Genomic DNA, 21515 nt, shown 5'->3' with positions numbered 1-21515 from the left:
TATATATATTTATTTATTTATTTGAGATGGAGTTTTGTTCTTGTTGCCTAGGCTGGAATGCTGGAATGCAATGGCACAATCTTGACTCACCACAACCTCCGCCTCCTGGGTTCAAGCAATTCTCCTGCTCCAGCCTCCCGAGTAGCTGTGATTACAGGCATGCACCACCACGACCGGGTAATTTTGTATTTTTAGTAGAGATGAGGTTTCTCCATGTTGGTCAGGCTGGTCTCAAACTCCTGACCTCAGGTGATCTGCCTGCCTCAGACTCCCAAAGTGCTGGGATTACAGGCGTGAGCCACCAGCCTATTTTAAAGAAAAAAAAAAATTAGTGTTTCACATAAAAGTATTTATTTGTTTGTTTGTTTATTTATTTATTGAGACAGGGTCTTGCTCTGTAACCCATGCTGGAGTGCAGTGGCGCAAGCTCAGTTCACGGCAACCCCCATCTTCCAGGCTCAAGCAGTCCCCCCACCTCAGCCTCACAGTCCCAGCTACCAGTAGAGACTGGAGATGGGGTCTCTCCATCTTGCCCAGGCTGATTTCAAACTTCTGGGCTCAAGAGATCCCCCTGCCTCGGCATCCCAAAGTGCTGGGGTTACAAACATGAGCCACCGTGCCCGGCCGTAAAAATCTTTAAAGCTAAAACTGTAAATACATGAGTAGAAAAGATTATTACGATCACATCTTAATCTTTAAAAATTACAAGGGCCGGGCGCAGTGGCTCACGCCTGTAATCCTAGCACCTTGGGAGGCCAAGGCGGAAGGATCACGAGGTCAGGAGATCGAGACCATCCTGGCTAACGCGGTGAAACCCCGTCTCTACCAAAACAAAACAAAACAAACAAACAAACAAACAAACAAACAAAACAAAAAATTCAGCCGAGAGTGGTAGCGGGCGCCTGTAGTTCCAGCTACTCGGGAGGCCGAGGCAGGAGAATCGCTTGAACCCGGGAGGCGGAGCTTGCACTGAGCCAAGATCGCGCCACTGCACTCCAGCCTGGGCGACAGAGCGAGACTCCGTCTCAGGAAAAAAAAAAAAAAAAAAAATATTACAAGGGGAGGCTGGGCACAGTGGCTCACGACTGTAATCCCAGCACTTTGGAAGGCTGAGGTGGACAGATCACTTGAGTTCAGGAGTTCAAGACCAGCCTGGCCAACATGGTGAAACCTCATCTCTACCAGAAAATACAAAAATTAGCCAGGTAGTGGCAGGTGTCTGCAGTCCCAGCTACTCAGGAGGCTGAGACAGGAGAATCACTTGAACCCGGAAGGCAGTGGTTGCAGTGAGCCAAGATCATGGTACTGCACTCCAGCCTGGGCATCAGAATTAGACCCTGTCTAAAAAAAAAAAAAAAAAAAAAAATTACAAGGTGATCTCAAATAAAATGAGAAAGAGTTGGAGCCAGAAAAAAAGGAAAACAGCAGAAGACTTTGTCACCCTATCTTCACACTACCAGAAATGCAAGAGCCAATCCTGTAAATATTCATCAACTTCCTTAGCTTTTCTTTCAACAACAGCTTCCAAATGTTTAACATGTAGAGTCTAAATTTCAAAAGTACTTTTAGAATGTGGCTTGTTCAGTGCTATATCAATCATTTTCATTTACATATATGTTTTGTTTTCATAACAATATGTTTGATGTTTTGTTTTGTTTTGAGACAGAGTCTTGCTCTGTCGCTTAGGCTGGAGTGTAATGGCGTGATCTTGGCTCACTGCAACCTCAGCCTCCCAGGTTCAGGTGATTCTCATGCCTCAGCCTCCCAAGTAGCTGGGTGTACAGGCGTACACCACCATGCCCAGCTAATTTTTGTATTTTCAGTAGAGATGGAGTTTCACATGTTGGCCAGGCTGGTCTCCAACTCCCAACCTCAAGTGATCTGCCTGTCTCAGCCTCCCAAAGTGTTGGGATTACAGGCGTGAGCCATGCCCGGCCAATATCTACTTTTAACCTAAAAAACCTCATTTTTAGGTTTATAGTATCAGAAGATTTCCTCCCCAGTCAAGAGCTTTCAGCCAGCTTTGAACTTCCTCACCCAGAGACTCTTTTGCATCTTGGTTCTCTGTCTTGTTTTTTTCATAGCCCCATGTTCAATCCAGATCCCTGTTACAGTGAGCCTAGCCCACTTATTCATGGAGATAGACTGGAAAATATAACTTCAACATGCTGTTAAATTTTTTTTTTGAGTTTTTAAAAATAAACGTTTTACTTCAGAACAATTTTAGATTTACAGAAAGTTGTAAAGATAGTACAGAGCGTCTCTGCATATCCTTCATCCAGTGTCCCCTAATGTTAACGTCTTATCTAGCCAGGATATATTTGTGAAAACTAGGAAATTAATATTGGTACATGACTATTAACTAAACTCCAGACTGTATGATTTCAGCAGTTTTCCACAATTTTTTTAAAATTCCAGGATCATTTCCAAGATAGCACATTGTATTTAGTGAGCTAAATTTTAAAACAAATTATTTTTTCAAGTTGTTCCCTGTTAAGCTATGACAATTACGAAGAATATGGCATTTTAATATTTAAGATAAACTATTCATTAGCAAAAACAACACAAGTTGTCAAGATGCCACTTGTTCTGTGATTATAAACTCCTCAGGGAAGAGCCTCTATTATTTGTTTGGCACATTCTAGCTATATATAGTTTCGTACATTCTCTACAGGATGTAGTTTTCACAGCAGTAAGAGCTGAGAGAAGTATAAGAAGTTTAAAGTATTTTTACTTTTAGTGGAAAACAAGCTCATTCTTTCTAATGTAATTAGCAGAGTTAGAATTTTGTTCTTATGTCATGCTATAAAAGATAGTGTGAATATATAGCTTATTAATACATTATAAAACTAATCTAATTATTGCAGTCTGAGCCACAGACTCAAACTGCAAAAGACCACAGAAACAGATTCTTTTTCAACCAGCTTCTGCAGGGGGAAAAGGACATTTGCCAAGAAAACCCCAAATCTCTTTCTAGGAGTCATATTTGGAGTAATCTGGGGGAAAGTAAAAGTTATTATACTTTGCAATTTTAAATAAAGACATTTTCAGACTGGTAGAAGCTATTTTATATTCAAGGCTCTTTAAAAAAATCTACATATAACTTTCATTTTAAGAGACCAGTATTTTAGGCATTAAAACAAAAGAGCTATAAAGAATTCCACTTGAAGTCAATTCAAGGACTTATTCAATCCAAGAGAAATACAGAGCTTAGCTAAGTATATATTCCAATCTAGTTCCTGCCACAGTTAGCAGGTATCTTCAGGAACTATCATCAATCATAGGATGACATGCAAAATTCTTGTAGAAAGCATGCGCTCACTCTCTCCCAGAAAAAAAAAAAAATTGTGTTACCTAAGTTATTTTGTAAAACCCACAGAAGGCAAAGACAGAGGAAGAATGCAACAAGGAACAACAAAATATTTTGCCAAGCATTAGAATATAAAGAAGACAAATGAAGATATTATATATTTAACTCTTCATTTAGCAATTTATTTTCTGGAGGAATAAGGAATATAGTAATTTACCTAATAAATGAAAAGAGAAAATAAAATGTTTACATAGCACCTTATTACATTCTAATCACTTGCTCGTGTATAATATCTTGAATTGTTAACTGATGACTTTATATTTTAGGCACAGCTACCATGGGTGCTGGCACAAAGTAAGCAAGGTCTCATTGTCCTCTGAAGGCTTTTCAAATATCACTTCCTCTGGGAAGCTCTTTGATTTTTCCCAACTCCAATATGAGGGTAGTATCTGCTCTCTGTCCTGTATGTTCCTAACATACTCGACCAATTAATTTTACCAATTAATTTCTATGATAGCACTTATCACATTGTCACCTCTTTAGGGAGGTACAACTTTTTATCTTCATAAAAAGTAAGCTGGCCATGCTGGTGTGCACCTGTAGTCCCAGCTATCCCAGAGACTGAGGCAGGAGGATTACTTGAGCCCAAGGGTTTGAGTCCAGCCTGGGCAACATAGCAAGACCCTGTCTCTTAACAAACAAACAAAAAGTAAGTGACAGTGTTATGGGCTGAATTATGTTCCCCCGCCCCACCTATATTTGAAATCCTAACCCACAGTACCTCAGAATATGACTGTATTTGGAGATGGAAGAGTCTTGAAAGAGGTGATTCAGTTAAAACGAGATAGTTAGGGTACGTCAGTTAGGATACAACTGATGTCCTTATAAAGAAGTGGAAATGTGGACACAAAGAGAGTAGCCAGTAGATATGAATACAGAGGAAAGGCCATGTGAGGTCACAGTGAGAAGGTGGCCAACTGCAAGCCAAGAAGAGTGGGAATAAACAAACCCTGCTGACACCTTGATCTTGGACTTCTAGCCTCCGGCACTGTGAGAAAATAAATTTCTGTTGTTTAAGGCATCCAGTCTGTGGTGTTTTGTTATGGCAACCCCAGTAAATCAATACAGACAGTCACAGGTAAATGACAAATAGAAAATGTTTTAAAAACGAGAGCTATTATGTGTAATTGGCAGTTACTATGTATATACATCTCGTATATAGATTATTTATGCACATGCTTAGCAAGCTTTAGAAATTTATGTCTCTGCATTCATGCTTCCCTTATGATTGTCTTTAAGTTCTATGACTGTCTCTTTGTCAGGCAGTTGAGTGAATTATTGTTTTTCAAGATTTGCATTCAAGAAATTTTGAGAGAATTCTTAACCATTACAAAGACTTCTATCATACATAAAATTGATTCCCTGAGGTAAATCATTGTGTCTTACAATTCAATTGTATGAACACTTTATTTAGGTAAGGGGCATAGAAAATTATCAGGATTCAAATTAATTCAGAAGGTAAATAGCTCTGGATTTTCATAAATTTGTATTAGCTTTTTTCATATTTAGATTTTTCATAAGAAATACAGTGAGAAAATAAGGTAAGAGTTTTGATAATTTTTTACATAAAATGGGGAAAATTAAATTAAAAATGAAAATGCTTAAATTACTGCTGTTAGGTAAAATAATAAATAAATAATTTCAAGTCTTACCTGTATGATTCATGGAATCATAGCTTAAAATGTAACTGATCGCATCATTCTCTGCTCTCAATACTGCAAGGACTTCCCCTATTGACCTTGTCTCGAGGGCTCTGAATGACCTGGCTCCAGGCTACCTGTTCTGACTTCATTTTCTACCTTTTCCCCCTTTTCTCTCTGGGCTTTAGCCACAAAACCTCCTTGAGGATCCTGAAATACACTAATTCCATCTACCTGGAGAACGGCTTTTTCTGAGTCACATGACTTGTTCTTTCCCTTTATTCCAAGCTCTACTTAATGTCACCTGATCAGGTCTTCACTAATCATCCAGATAAACAGCATCTCTGTCATTTCCTTTCTCCATATCTATTGTTTTCTTCTTTTTTTCAGAGCATCTCTTAATACCTGGGCATTATATCTTTGTTTATCCTTTCATTGTCTCTCTCCTACTCGATTTTCAGCTCCCCAAGGACAAGAGCTTTGTCAAGAAATACTATTGGATGAATATCTGTAGCATTACACACTGAAGTCTGACATAACAGCTTTTCGTAGTCCTTAACGATATAATAAATATTGGAATGTAGCAAATAATGCTGAAGAGATGTATCCAATTATACACTGATTACATTATGTTGTCCCAGAAATCTCTATATTTGTCATTGTGTTCTATGTGTTTGATGCCTTTGAAGGTGTCTTCTGCTCAGAACTTTCACCCAGTCTCTCACAACTGCCCCCAACTGCCCCTGGTCCCCAGAAACAAATCTTTGGTAAAAGCAACACTGTTCAGTAGAAATAAAATACGTGCCACACATGTACTTTAAAATTTTCTAGTAATAGTAATGCTAATAGTAATTAAAATGAAATGTAGTTCTACCAAAATAATAAAGCTGTGTGTAATGGAAAAACAATTAACATTGCTTCAGTTTTAAAATTTAAATCAATAAAAATTAAATAAAATAAAAAATTCAGTTCCTCAGTGACATTTCAAGTGCTCCATAGCCATATGTGGCTAGGAGCTTCTGTATTGGGCAGTACGGAATATAAAGCACCTGATGCTACCTCCAGGGCATACCTGATTGGAGTGACAGCAGCTTGATCCAATCAGATTCCTCTCCCCAGGATTTTGAATTTTGAGCTGAGATACAGAGAGATTAGAGAAGTTTGGTGCTGAGTCATGTTTGTGGCAGAATTCCAAGGGAAGGTTCATGAGCAGCTGTTGCCAGGGTCCCCAGAGCTTCCTTAGCTTCCACTCTTCATGGCTGGTTGTTCAGTTCTTTGGATTCTGTGAGAGAGCCTAATATATTTCCAATAAATTATTTTCTCCCTTGAGCCAGCTCAAGCTGGTTTCTGTTACTTGCAATTATACTAATTTAAATAAATAAATAAATCTTAGCAACAAAGTTTTCTTAAAAGGAGATACATAAAATAACATAATTAGGCAGATGGATATGCAAAACTGCTTTGACTACTTTAGAAAATCTTAATTGTCCAGGGTGTTATCGACTGTCAACAAAATGGAACACAGTGTAGATAATTCAAGAGTAAACTGATACAAAAAGAGCATTTATTTGGTCTTGAAATGCATTTGTGTGAATTGGGGTTGGGGATGGGGCAGAGCAAAACAAGATACAGCTTTCTAATTGTTTTACAGAGAATTTAATCAGCACGAATTCTCCAAGAATGACGCTGATCACACAGCAGGTGCTTGATAAATGCATGTTGATTAATTGATTTAGAATACACCAGCTGTCGGTGAAAGAATGTGATCCACAATCAAACCATTTGACAGAAGAAAGCCAGGATGGCTTTTAAAATTAGTAACAACATGGAAATCTACATGCAAATAATCCAGAGATGGTGCTGCTGTCTTTGGTTCCCTTCCTAGATGAGAACAAGATAAATCATACTCTGCTTTGGGAAAAAGGTATTTAGTGTTTAAGGCTGTAAACAGAGGAACACATTCTCCAGTCATTTGTTTCTAGCAGTATGTGTGTATCTGGAAGCCCTTTTGATTGCAGATACCAAGTTGTGGGAGGGAGAAAGGCAGTGAGAAGCACATGTGATCATAAGTGATCTCCCCTGATCCTGGTGAGCTTTGAATTTTCCTCCTCTTAAGTTTCACAAGGTTGAAAAAGAGAAGTAAAAAAGAATTTTGGAAAGCCAGGCTTAAATGGGTGGGGTGAATCTAATCAAGCCTCTAGAACTTCTACCAGCTTACAGAAAGTATCAGATAAAGAATGCACACAAGGACATAATCAGCCAAATCTAGGAAGTGGGAAATTCTACAGGACAAATGACCTGGTTTTTTCAATAGATAATAAATTCTGGAATTATTTTGTAAATAACATGATTGTATTGGATGACAGTATCCCCTGGTAGAATACTGTTTTAGGCTGGGATTCCTAGATACAAATTCTGGGTGGAGAGTTGAATGCAGAAGTTTATTGCAGTGAGACCACCGTGAGGAAGTAAGGAAGGTGGGACTGGACACTGAAGAAAGTGACCCCAAGGCCAGGTGTGGTGGCTTACAACTGTAATCCCAGCACTTTGGGAGGCTGAAGTGGGAGGATCACCTGAGGTCAGGAGTTCAAGACCATCCTGGCCAACATGGTGAAACCACATCTCTACTAAAAATACAAAATTAGCTGGGCATGGTGGCGTATGCGTGTAATCCCAGCTACTTGGGAGGCTGAGGCAGGAGAATCACTTGAACCCAGGAGGCAGAGGTTACAGTGAGCCGAGATTGCACCATTGTACTCCAGCCTGGGTGACAAGAGTGAAGCTCCATCTCAAAAAAAAAAGGAAAGTGACCCCAGTGAGGTTTCAGCTATGGCCTCAGTTTTCCTATGGAGAGTTATGGAGTGGGGATGGCCCTTCAGGATTGTCCTAAAGTGAGGCAAGGGGTCCAGGCTATGTATTCCTACCCTCAGCCAGTCATTTGACATAGGCCACCCCTGGTAAGGGTATAACTTTAGGAGAGGCAGTTCATTGCAGCCAAGAGGTGTTCCCCACAGAAAACAATAATATCCAATACAATAATATAAAACAATTAAATCCTGAGAGTAGGCCAGGTGTGGTGGCTCATGCCTGTAGTCCTAGCACTTTGGGAGGCCGTGGTGGGCTGATTGCTTGAGCACAGGAGTTCGAGACCAGCCTGGGTAGGCAATGTGTCAAAACCCTGTCTGTATTAAAAACACAAAAAAATTAGCTGGCCATAGTGGCACACAGCTGTGATCCCAGCTACTCGGGAGGGTGAGGTGGAAGGATTGCTTGAGCCTGAGACGTTGAGGCTACAGTGAGCTATGATCGTACCACTGCATTCCAGCCTGGGAGACAGAGGGAGACCCTATCTCAAAAAGAAAAAAATAATGTATCCTGAGATTAGTGACATTTTGCTATTATTCAAACCATAATTTGCATAATAATGGAATTTTATTTATAGAATTCTAAAATATCATTACTATAAAAGGCCTGGCATTTATATCAATTATCTTCCATTGTTCTATATTTTGACACAGAGAAATAAAGAACTGTGTTACACTAACCCGTTAACCTTTAATTATACCACCATTTCTGGAACCCTAGGTGGGGGCACTTTCTTTGCTTGGCTCTCAGGCTGCCATACTTGTTTTTTCCTACTTCACTGGCCACTTTTTCCTCATCTTCTCCAATGACTGCTCCCCATGTTTGGCCTCTGAATTTTGGAGTGGTTTAGTAGGCTTAGTCCTCAGACCTCTTTTTTTTTTTTTAATCTACTTTCATTTTTAAAATGTTCTCATCCTCATCCAGTCTCATGGCTTTTTGTATCAGGTATACCTTCATGAATTACAGATATTTATCTCATCCATGAAATCCAGGCTGGTGTATCCAAATGCTTATTCAATATCTCTACTTGAGTATCTATACACATCTTAAACTTAGCATGTTCCAATCAAACCCATTATTTTTTCCCAGATGTTTTGAAATCTCCCACAGAGATTTCAAAATCTCTGCAAATAATAGTTCCACTCTCTAATTGTTCAAGCCAAAAATCTTGAACTCACTCTTGAGTAATTTAAAGAAAATTTCAGACATTGTATCAGTTCACTCATAGATACGGCATTTTGCATCTCTAACTGATAAGAACTTTTATTTTTCACATAAATGCCATACCTACCAAAATTAATGTAATTAATATCATCTAATACTTGGTTTGTATTCAAATATTCCTAATTCTTCTCTTTTTCTTTTCTTTTCTTTTTTTTTTTTTTGAGATGCAGTCTCCCTCTATCACCCAGGCTGGAGTGCAGTGGTGCGATCTTGGCTCACTGCAACCTCTGCCTCCAGGTTCAAGTGATTCTTGTGCCTCAGCCTCCCAAGTAGCTGGGATTACAGGCGCACACCACCACATCTAGCTAATTTTTGTATTTTTAGTAGAGATGGGGTTTCACCATGTTGGCTACCCTGGTCTCAAACTCCTGACCTCAGGTGATCTGCCTGCCTCGGCCTCCCAAAGCACTGGGATTACAGGTGTGAGCCACCGAGCCCAGCCCAAATATTACTAATTCTTTCAAAGATGCCATTTTACAGTTGTTTTGTTCAAATTAAGACTGAATTATAAGGGATAGTCTATAAAGTAATATAAAATATGTCAGGTGGTTATTAATACTGCAGAGTAGGGAGGTAAAGTAAAAGGGACTATTTGGTTGGCTATTTAACCCAGAGAGTTCAGGAAAGTCCTCTATGAGAAAGTGACATTTAAACAGAGGTGTGAATAAAGTGTTTCAAGAAGAACACGATCAACTGTGTCAAATACTGCAAATGGGTTACATGTAAGAGGATGACTGAGGCTTGATCTTTGGATATGACAACAGGGAGGTCACTGGGTACCTTGACTAAAGCTGCTTTTGTGGAATGGAGGAGGTAAATGCCTGATTGAAATGGGGTCAGGAGAGAATAGAAGGAGATGAAGTGGAAACAGTAAATAAAGACAAATTTTTTCACATAAGGGGAGAAATATAGAAGAAACAGTAAATATAGACAAGTTTTTTCACATAAGGGGAGATGACAAGTGGGACATTGGCTAGAAGGGATGTGGAACAATGGATAGTTTTTTTTTTCTAAAAGGGAATATTACAGCATGTTTCATACTAACAGGAATGATTCAGTAGGAAGAAAACATTGATGGTGCAGGTGAGAGAATAATTGCTGGAGAGAGGGCCTTGAGAATGTGAAAGAGGGCCGTGCATGGTGGCTCATGCCTGTAATCCCAGCACTTTGGGAGGCCACGGCAGGCAGATCACCTGAGGTCAGGAATTCGAGACCAACCTGGCCAACATGGCAAAAATCCCATCTCTACTAAAAATACAAAAATTAGCTGGGCACGGTGGCACACACCTGTGATCCCAGCTACTCACTCAGGAGGCTGGGGCAGGAGAATCATTTGAACCCAGGAGGTAGAGGTTGCAGTGAGCCAAGATCACACTCCAGCCTGCACTCCAGCCTGGGCAACAAAGCAAGACTGTCTCAAAAAGAAAAAAAAAAAGAATGTGAAAGAGGATGGAATTCAGTGCACAACTGTAGAGTGTGTCTTTAGACAGGAGGATGGACAGTGTATCCACAGTAACAGGAGACAAGGCAGAATATGTGGGCACTGATGCTGGTAGCTATGGAAAATTTCTCAATGAAGTAGGAAGCAAAGTCATCAGCAGAGGGATCAGATGATGGAGAGTTGAAGAGGGAAAAGGAATGAAATAGCCCTTTGGGAGAGTTGGAGAGTAAATGGGCTAGAGAATGTACAGAAATCTATTAAGACTCATTTGAAGGTGGAGCCATGAATTTGCAGTATTTTCTGCATGGTTGGTTGTTTTTCTCTAGTCACATTTAATTGCTGGGTGTGACACAGGAAGAGAGCTGGATTTAACTGGGCCTGGAGTTTGGCCATAAAGCACAGTGAAGGGAAACAGAGAAAAGATATTTAAGAGTGTATGCAAAAAATAATTATAATGATGGACCATGAAATACAAGCTGGAGAAGTAGGAAAGAGTGAACTTAACAGGGAGTGATGGGCAGTGAAAAGGTGGTAATGGCCTATAGGTTTCAGCAGTGGAAAAATTGTGGGAGTCAAGGAATAGTGAGAGTGAGAAGGAAAAAAAAAATGCTGGTAGATTTAAGGCAAAAATATGGAGTCTAAAATTAAGATAACTGAGAAAATATGGAGTCATAGGAACTGATAGTGGTAATGTAAATTAGTATCACATTTTTCGTGTGGTAGCAACATGGCAATATCTAAAATTGCCATTTTACTGAGCATGGTGGCTCACATCTATAATCCTAGGACTTTGGGAGGCCGAGGTGGGCAGATCACCTGAGGTCAGGAGTTCGACACCAGCCTGGCCAACATGGTAAAAGCCCATCTCTAATAAAAATACAAAAAAGTAGCTGGGTGTGGTGGCGGGTGCCAGTAACGGGATTGCTGGGTCAAATGGTATTTCTGGTTCTAGATCCTTGAGGAATCGCCACACTGTCTTCCATAATGTTTGAACTAATTTACATTCCCACCAACAATGTAAAAGCATTCCCATTTCTCCACAGTCTTGCCAGCATCTGTTGTTTCTTGACTTTTTAATAATCGCAATTCTGGCCAGGTGCGGTGGTTCATGCCTGTAATCTCAGCACTTTGGGAGGCCGAGGCGAGCGGATCACCTGAGGTCAGGAGTTCAAGACTAGCCTGGCCAACATGGTGAAACCACGTCTCTACTAAAAATACAAAAATTAGCCAGGCGTGGTGGCAGGCACCTGTAATCCCAGCTACTTGGGAGGCTGACGCAGGAGAATGACTTGAGCCCAGGAGGTGGAGTTTGCAGTGAGCCGAGATTGCGCCATTGCACTCCAGCCTGGGTGACTAAGGGAGACTGTGTCTCAAAAAAATAAATAAATAAAAATTTTTAAAAATCACCATTCTGACTGGTGTGAGATGGTATCGCATTGTGGTTTTGATTTGCATTTCTCTAGTGATCAGTGATGATGAGTTTTTTTTCGTATGCTTGTTGGCCACATAAATGTCTCCTTTTAAGAAGTGTCTGTTCATATCCTTTGCCCACTTTTTGATGGAGTGGTTTGTTTTTTTCTTGTAAATTTAAAACTCTGTAATCTTAAACTTGAATAGCCTTTTAGAGTACCTGTAGACTCCCTGTGGAGAGGAGAATAAAATCCTAGTATCTAATTTTTCTGTCAATAATATTTATGTAGTTATAATGTATCAACGATTGTTAGTGGTTTTCAATTTTTAGCAGTAGCCTAAAAACAAAATAGAGAAAACTTAAATGTGGTTATGTCAACCTTTGTAATGTCAAAGTAACAGTATAAGCACAGATAGCAGGAGGAAGAGGGAGAACATGAAAAGATGGGAATTAATCTCATCTACTACAGTGTTTACCACTAAATCAAGAAATAGTAGTAAAGGCCCATTGTTTAGAATTAGAGAAGTAACCATTAAAAGGCCTTGGTAGGAGGGTCTGATGGTACATACTTGTAGTCCCAACTACTCGGAAGCCTGAGGCAGGAGGATCGCTTCAGTCCAGGAGTTCAAGGCTGCAGTGAGCTATGATGGTGCCTGTGAATGGCCATGGCACTCCAACCTGGGCAACACAGCAAGACTCCATCTGTTTAAAAAACAAAAAACAAAACAAACAAACAAGAAAATGAGAAAAGAAAGACATGAGATAGCAACAGTTAAAAGTGGTTTCCTCTGAGAAGTTCAATGAGGGGTGGGAGAGGGTGGAGCAGTAGAACACCTTTTTTATTTTTCATTACAAGCCCTATTACATTATTGTTTTTTTTCCCATGTATGTAATTATTGTGATAAAATGTTTTAAGATAAGAAGATTTTAATAAAGAAAGGGGAATTACTTACAATTCATTATGCCTGGAGTTTAAATTTTATCAGTTTCCACAGAAGTTCCTGGGTGGGATTGGTTATTAGAGGATCTATGGGCATGAAAAGCAGAGAAGGGAGGAAGAGGGAGAAGGTAATGGGTATATTCAAATATAAAATTTGGTTGTCAGAGGTAATTTTCAGTATGGTACAATGTATATTTATCATATTTTTTATCCAACTGTGTCCTAGCAACTAGGGCCTTGGGCCAAATCCCTAAGGAGAGAGAGCTATTACTTTAGAAAGCGTGAAATCCCTGGAGTCTCTAAAAGTGAGATGTACAAAGGAACACTGTTCTGTAGAGGTCTGGAGGTGACAGGGAACACTGCTGTGGTCTTAAGGGACTAGGGCCCCAGTCTGGATATGTACCAAGAAGAATCCTGGGCACCAGGGCACTCCTTGCAGAAGCACGTTAATATTGAGGGAAAGACAAGGCTTTGCATTGCTGTGGGTATAGGTGAAACTAGAAAAATACTGTCCCCTTAATGTTATTATAACTTACAGTAGCCATAGCCTGGTGTGGTCTATAAAAACATGATAAGCACAGTTGATTTTATAGCAAAAGCATTTAGGAAGACAAGCAGCATTATACCATGATTAAAGATACATTTACAAATGAACACATAAATGCTATAATGGTGAATCTCAAATATAATCCAACAACAGAGTTTTGATTTGACAGAGATGCAAGGATAAACCTTTCTGGTTGCAGCATTATGGGGGATAACATGGGATACAGTATGTTATTTTTCCCTATTATTTGCTGTCCTCCCTATGAAAGGAGTATGTTTATCCATTTTCATCGACATTAACCTTATGACTTGCTTTGCTTATGGAATGTGTGCAGAAGTGATATATGCCCCACAACTAAGCAGAAGTTTTAAGACATCTGGTGATTCAGACGTGAGGTCTGTGTGTCCTGGGTCAAGGTTGCTCCTGGAATAAAGATCCTAGAGGAGAGCTATAACCACCATGTATAGTGGATAACCTTTGTTGTTGTCAAGTCACTGTGATTTTGTTTTTTTGTCATTGTTGTTCTGCAACATAACCTACAGAAAGCTAACTATTACAGAGCATAAGCTTAAAACCCTTTTGTTACCAACACCCAGAAAAGCTAGTTTCATTATGGCAAACATAATTTTAAATGCATAAACTCCAAAGAAAGTAAGGGAAATATCCAGGACCACTAAACAAAGGGGATACTGAAACAAAGTGTAAGTTCTTGAAATGATACTGCAGTTATAAATAGCAATAAGAAACAAAGAGAAATGAAATAAATTAATCTTTAAAAATCCACAAAAGAAAATGGATAATTTTTTTTTTTGAGACGGAGTCTCACTCTGTTGCCCAGGCTGGAGTGCAATGGCATGATCTCAGCTCACTGCAAACTCCACCTCCCAGATTCAAGCGATTCTTCTGCCTCAACCTCCCGAGTAGCTGGGATTACAGGTGGGCGCCACCACGCCCAGTTAAATTTTGTATTTTTAGTAGAGATGGGATTTCAGCATGTTGGCCAGGCTGGTCTCGGACTCCTGGCCTCAAATGATCCGCCCACCTTGGCCTCCCAAAGTGCTGGGATTACAGGCATGAGCCACCGTGCTTGGCTAGAAAATGGGTAATTTCTTAAAGGCAAGTGAGAAAAAGGGAAATATTAAAAGCAAAAGCAGAAATAAACAAATTGAGTAATAGAAAACTGAACATAAAATACATGTAGCCAATGACTATATCTATTTGTTTAAAAATGGTTTCTAGAGCATTCCATTTCCTTGCTGTGATAATTAGGCTTGATTTCCAAAGTGTCATGGGTTTGATATTCACTGAGAGAACGCAAATACATATTTGGCATATTAATAAATACTATTTAACAACAATGAATTATGGTTACATATAGAAATAATTTACATTGTGAACAAATGTTTATGCTTCTGTAAAAAATAAAATGGAAAATATTCTGTATCAGACACTCTACATCTTGACCACAGACTTGTCACAATCTAGGTCAGTGTTTTTCATTTGAGGATAGAAATCTACTGGTAAATCATAAAATCAGTTTAACAGGTTATAATTTACATTAAAAAATAGAAAAAGTGCTCCCTTTGGCGGCACATATACTAAAATTGGAATGATACAGCGAAGATTAGCATGGCCTCTGTAAGAAAAAAAAAGAGTAGAATTTGAAAATATCATTGTGCAGTGCACGTAGGTAAGTACTGTTTCATGAAATATTACTCTTATTTCTATAATAAGTGTATGTCCAAGGTTGAGATTAAAATGTATATTTTACTGTAGGAGGAGTAGGGTTTAAAAAAAAGTTTGAAAGTTGCTGACTTTGCCCCCTGTAATCAAGCGACGCTCAAAATATTTCACAACTGGTGATGCTTAGTCATAGCCCAGTCAGAACTAAAGCTGGCTGCAATATTGGAATCCTGCTATGCCAGGGGTTACTCCTTTTATGCTAGACTGAGGGTCCTAAGGGAAGGGTCAGGATGGCCGAGGCACTAGGGGGAGTTGGTACAGTGACTTTATGGGTGTATTAGTTTTCTATTGCTGCAGTAACAAATTACCATAAACTTAGTGGTTTAAAATAACAAAAATTTATTATCTTACAGTTCTTTAAGTCAGAAGTCAGGCACAGGTCTCACTGATCTAAAATGAAGGTGTTGACATATCTGTATTACTTTTCCGGTGCGCTAAGGAAGAATAGGTTTCCTTGCCTTGTTCAGCTTCTAGAAGTTGCCCGCATTCTTTGATTTATGGTCCATTTCCTCTGTCTTCAAAGCCAGCAACATTGCATCTCCCTGTGATACTTCTCCCATAGTCACATCACTATCTCTGACTGCAGCTGGGAAAGGTCCTTCACTTTGAAGGATCATATAATTAGATTGGGCCCACCTGGATAATCCAGCGTACTCTCTCCATTTCAAGATCCTTAACCTTAACCCCATTTGCAAAGTTCCTTTTGTCATATAAAGGAATATTTTCACAGATTCCAGAGGATTAGGGAATGGGCATTTTTGGAGGTCATGATTCTGCCTATCACAATGGGTATGGAAAAGTTTCATATCTGAATAATCAGCACAGCCACACCTGTGCATCCTGCCAGAGTGGAACTGAAGACAGGTCACCTGTGAAATGACCCATTTGGAGTCTCCATTGCAGCATTCTATGAATGTGTCTTGAATGTTTACCCTATCACTTCCAAGAGGAGAGAGGGGAAAGTTTACGCTTCACAAATATAACAATCCATTGCTTTCGCATATCGGGTATTTTCCTAGAAGGTTTAACTATGAAATGGGTTGACTACCTCCGACCCAGGAGAACTGAGAGAGAATTCTGCACAAACTTAAGAAAAGTATATAACAGAAATATTCTTCCTTTTATCACAATTGAAAAATTTAAATGTATAGATGAGCTTATTTTAATACCTATATCAGTATTAATTTACATTAGTAATATTAGGCATTTTATGATGACAGCAAGTGACAGCTTTAAAAAAATAACTTTTATAATTCTAAACTGTTTCATAATTCTGGAAAAAGTCTCTGGAACAGCATTTCAGAATAGTATCTCACAAAATATACTCATAGATGTAAGATGTCTGTGCACATACACATATGCCCTGGAAAGGAGAAAAGCTTACTTTAAAAACTAGTGTTTTAAGTTTATAAGAGCTTTTAACATTAAATATGCTCTACTATACAGTTTTCAAAACAATCTTTGAAATGATTTATGCATGTTTACCATTAGTGTAATCCTTCTTCTCAGTATTGCTCATTGAATGCTTTTTATGCTAATTAACAGAATAGGAATTAACTCATTTTCGAATCATTTAATTCCGGCCACAAACCCTCAGTGAACTCTAACAAAGCACTTTATGAATCACAGTGAGAGTGGAGGAAATAAAAAGAAGCTTAAAAAAATTCCACATCAGGTATCAAATGACGGTAATGTGAGCCTTTTACAAATGCTTGTGGATCTGCCTGAGTGGTATATGAAAAGGAAGTTAATCTTGCGACATAACTATTATGCTGTTTTACTCAGTTGTCTAAAGACATTGAAGGATGCTAATGTAATCTAGCTTTTGTATTTTTGGTGACTTGCTCTTCTTCCATTATAAAGGAGACTTTACATATAATTAGTAAGCTAGATTTTTTTTCTTAAGAATCTCATTGGCTCTTGCCACTTAGACAAAAGGAAAGGTTTCAATTGTTGCTCCTCTACCCCCATCCTCAATTTTGAAGACAAAATGCTAATTGGAAAAAATGGAGTTTTTTTTCAAAATCCATGCTGCCTTTTATCAAGTTAATTACCTGTAAATCTACTGCTGGACCTGTCCTGCACTGTTCATTTTTCCTTTCCTCATCCATCCTTCACTACCTATCTCGATCTTGTGTTACTGCCATCCTTTTTTAAAAATTTTTAAAATTTTTGTGGGCACATAGTAGGTGTATTATTGCATCCTAATAAACCTCAACAGTAAGATTTCCCAAGAAATGATTGGGAAGTGATTAATGTTTTATATTTGTTCAGTCATTCAGAAGTAATTTCCTATCAAATGTAACTGATTAAAAATTATTTAACATTCTTTTAATAATTTTTTTTTTGAGATGGAGTCTTGCTCTGTTGCCCAGGCTGGGCAGTGGCGAGATCTCAGCTCACTGCAACCTCCGCTCCCTGGGTTCAAGCAATTCTGCCTCAGTCTCCCTAGTAGCTGGAATTACAGGTGTGCGCTACCACGCCCAGCTTTTATACTTTTAGTAGAGACTGTGTTGGCCAGGCTGATCTCAAACTCCTGGCCTTAAATCTGCTTGCCTCGGCTTCCCAAAGTGCTGGAATTACAGGTGTGAGCCACCACACCCAGCATAATTGATATTATTGTGCCAGTTACATTTCTTGGCTCAATGTCACATTCCCTTTCTGCACTCTGTTTTATAACTGCAGGGCCTGGAAGCCTGTATACTCCATTTCCCAGAATCCTTTACCAACTGGCTTCCAGTCAAGTTTGGCCAATGAGAGTTACCGGTGGGAGGAAAGATGCCATTCTGATCTGGCACCAGTGGTGGAGGTGTCTCAGTGGCCAATTCGGCACTGGCTACATAATGCCTTTTCTGTGAAGGTGGAGAACAGGCACTGGCCACACTGTAACCTCCAGCAGCAAATGCAGCTAGAGAGCTCCAGCCTAAGACTGGTAGCAGCTCTGTCATCTCTGGGCAGTGTTCCTTCCTTTCTCTCCCTTTCTCCTTTAGCGCTTCCAATGCCTTTGCAACCACTTCCCAGAATTAAATCCCTTTGTGTTTGAATTATGTATAGTGTTTTTTGTTTTCCTGATTGGGACTGACTGGCTGATTATAGACCGAAGTATTCAGAAAACTACCAAAGCTTTGGGAAACCAAGGTGTTTATAAGTCAAAATAGTGTAATACTTTTCTGGAAACCAGTCTTCCTGCCAAACTATTATCAGGCAAGTTTTGTGCAGTTCTTAGTCCTAAACACTTGAGGCTCCATCCAAATGCAATGGATCATGGAGTTTGCCTCCTGTTCCAGTGTGTGGTTTGGGCACCCTGGAAAGTGGCTATGGGCAACATAGTGGACATCCTTGGCTTTTGGGCAGTACAAATAGCTAGGATCACCTGCTGTTCAGGGATACCTGACTGAGGTCTCAGCCTCTGCTGGTTCCTTGAAAAGTTGTTGAGAATCTTTAGCAACTTGCAAGTGAGGAAGGAAATTGGTTAGGCAATAGAAGGTTTAGGCACCTAACTGAAGGTGTAGTGGTGTAGGTGCTCTCCTACCTAGGTCTTCATCTGTTTGACAACCGTGTCCAGTAGGAATATTTCTGGCTTTTGTTTCACAAACCAGGGACTTGCATGGGAAACCCCAAAGGGAATAGTGTCCATTAGGGTTAGATTTCCTCCGGTTGGTTAAGTCTACATTGGGGAGGGTGCCTGTGGCTGCCAAAATTTCTGGGCTCAAATTCTTTTCTCCAGGACCAGATGATGCATTTACCTTGGTCTTTACTTAATGTCTCTTTCTCCCTCAGATCTGTTTTCACTTATCATTGTACCCTCTGGGCATAGCAAAGTGCTACATATATTCATTCATTGAATTCTTCATTCATTCAATTAATATTAAATATCTAATTTATTCCCCAAACATCAACATACCAATAACCTCTTCAAGAGTTTCAGAATTTGGGTGAGGCGCAGTGGCTCATGCCTGTAATTCCAGCACTTTGGACGACAAGGTGGGAGGATTGCTTGAGCCCTGGAGTTCAAGACCAGCCTGGGCAACATAGTGAGACCCCATCTCTAAAACAATAATTAAAATATATAAAATTTTAAAATTTTCAAAAGCTTATGTCAATACATACTAAACACTCTTAAGGTGACTTTCTGTAACCAAATCTTCTCTATACACCCTTGAATCTCTATGCACATATACATACAGAAATTATATATTTCTTATGTATTTCTTAAATTGATCTGTAAATCAATTAAGAGATTCATAAATTACTATTTCTTAATTGATTTACAGATCTTCTGGAATGTTTTCCTACTGTTCTTCTAACTCTGCAGGCAAGAGCCCTTTGTCTATATGTGATAACCCCAGTGCTCACAACTTTAATGAACATAGCATAAAAAGTAGGTATAACTCTTTTTTATTTTTATTTTTTATTTCCATAGGTTTTTGGGGAACAGGTGGTGTTTGGTTACATGAATAAATTCTGTAGTGGTGATTTCTGAGATTTTGGTGCACCCATCACCCAAGTACTATGCACTGTACTCAGTTTGCAGTCTTTTCCTCACCACCCCCAACCCTTTCCCTTGAGTCCCCAAAATCCAAAAGTCGGTCTAACTTTTGATTAAGCAAATGGACAATAAACAAAATTTCCATTTTGTGGGAGACTAAAAAGCTTAGTAAAATGTTTGGAAATAAGGTAATAAACATAAATAAGGAAAAAACATAAATAAAATACATACAGTATATGTAAAATATTCATGTATAAATTAAATACCATTCACAGGTACCAAAACCACTCAGTTTGAAATAAGTAATTAAAAAGGAATCCTAATTTACAATAGCAGTAGACGTGAATAAGTTAATGAACTTTGAGGGAAAATAAATCACCAATATGAAGAAAACCAGAAGATTTTTCTGAAAAGTATAAAGTACAAGAAAAGCAATATCATATTTTTAGAAGACTACTATTTTAATAATGTCCTTCTCCCACCAATGAATGAATATGCACAGAGCAAAATCCCAATAAAAAATAATTTGGGAGAACTTGACAAAATAATTCTGAAATTTATCAAAAAGAATCAACAGATAAGAATAACTAATATCTCCAGCTATCATAAAAAATGATCTAACATTACATTATCTCTTTTTTTTTTTTTGAGACAGGGTCTCACTTTGTCACCCAGGCTGGAGTACAGTGGCACATTCATGGCTCACTGCAGCCTTGAACTCCTCAGCTCAGGTGACCCTCCCATCTCAGCCTCCTGAGTAGCTGGGAGTACAGGCATGCAACTACAGGCATGTGCCACCAGGCCCAGCTAATGTTTTGTATTTTTTGTAGAGACATGGTATTGCCCTGTTTCCCAGGCTGATCTTAAATTCCTGGAGTCAAGCAATCCTCCCGCCTTGGTCTCCCAAAGTGCTAGGATTACAGGCATGAGCCACTACTCCTAGCTACATTAATTTTAAAAATACATACAAAAATAACGAGGATTATCTCATGTTTTATATTATTTTTTGTGTTCACACTGTTATTTTAACAAAATATTTTTCTACAAAAAATGCAAGCATAAATTTTATATCATAAATTATAAATTGGTGAGGTTCAGATGCCATGAGTAGCATAGTAAAAATAAGTAAATAAATAAATATAAAGAGGAGCAACAAGGTAGTAAGATTATATTTTATCAAGAATTGGGACCAGGCACGGTGGCTCATGCTTGTAATCCCAGCACTTTGGGAGGCCGAGGTGGGCAGATCATTTGAGGTCAGGAGTTAGAGACCAACCTGGCCAACATGGCAAAACCCTGTCTCTACTAAAAATACAAAAATTAGATTGCATGCCTGTAATCCCAGCTACTCGGGAGGCTGAGGTAGGACAATTGCTTGAACCCAGGAGAAGGAGACTGCAGTGGGCTGAGATCACACCACTGCACTCCAGCCTGGGCAACAGAGCAAGATCCTGTCTCAAAAACAAAGAAAAAAAAAATCTTAATAGGCAATTTTCTCCATAATAGAAAAATATATTTTAAAACTTGAGTTTGAACTGTTACATATTCAGCCAGTCCAGTATTTCAACGTTTTCAACAGCTGGATTGCAGTCACATATAATTTCATTTAAAATTAGCTTAGCTTTTGGTTTTTTATATGTAGGTAGCTACCATTATTCCTAACTACTGAAAGATAATGACTTAAATGATGAATTCATTTATTAAATGATGAAGTTTCAGCATCAAATGAATGGTTGGTCCAACCTCTCTCCAGCCTCTCTAAAAATGGTACTTTGATATCTGTTAATCAAAAGATAATTCATTGAAATAATTACTTGGTCCTATTAGGTCATTTGAAACGGAATC

At 38.9% G+C, this 21515-nt stretch overlaps 1 pseudogene; it reads right to left on the bottom strand.

Annotated features, from left to right (window-relative positions):
• The window catches only part of LOC108520479 (transcription factor BTF3 pseudogene), an 82718-nt pseudogene that overhangs the window by 45536 nt on the left and 15667 nt on the right, over window positions 1-21515 (bottom strand).

The sequence above is a fragment of the Rhinopithecus bieti genome, unplaced genomic scaffold, assembly GCF_001698545.2.
Source record: "Rhinopithecus bieti isolate Rb0 unplaced genomic scaffold, ASM169854v2 scaffold_52849, whole genome shotgun sequence".
In the NCBI taxonomy this organism is placed as follows: domain Eukaryota; kingdom Metazoa; phylum Chordata; class Mammalia; order Primates; family Cercopithecidae; genus Rhinopithecus; species Rhinopithecus bieti.
This window is presented reverse-complemented; position numbering and strand designations above follow the sequence as displayed.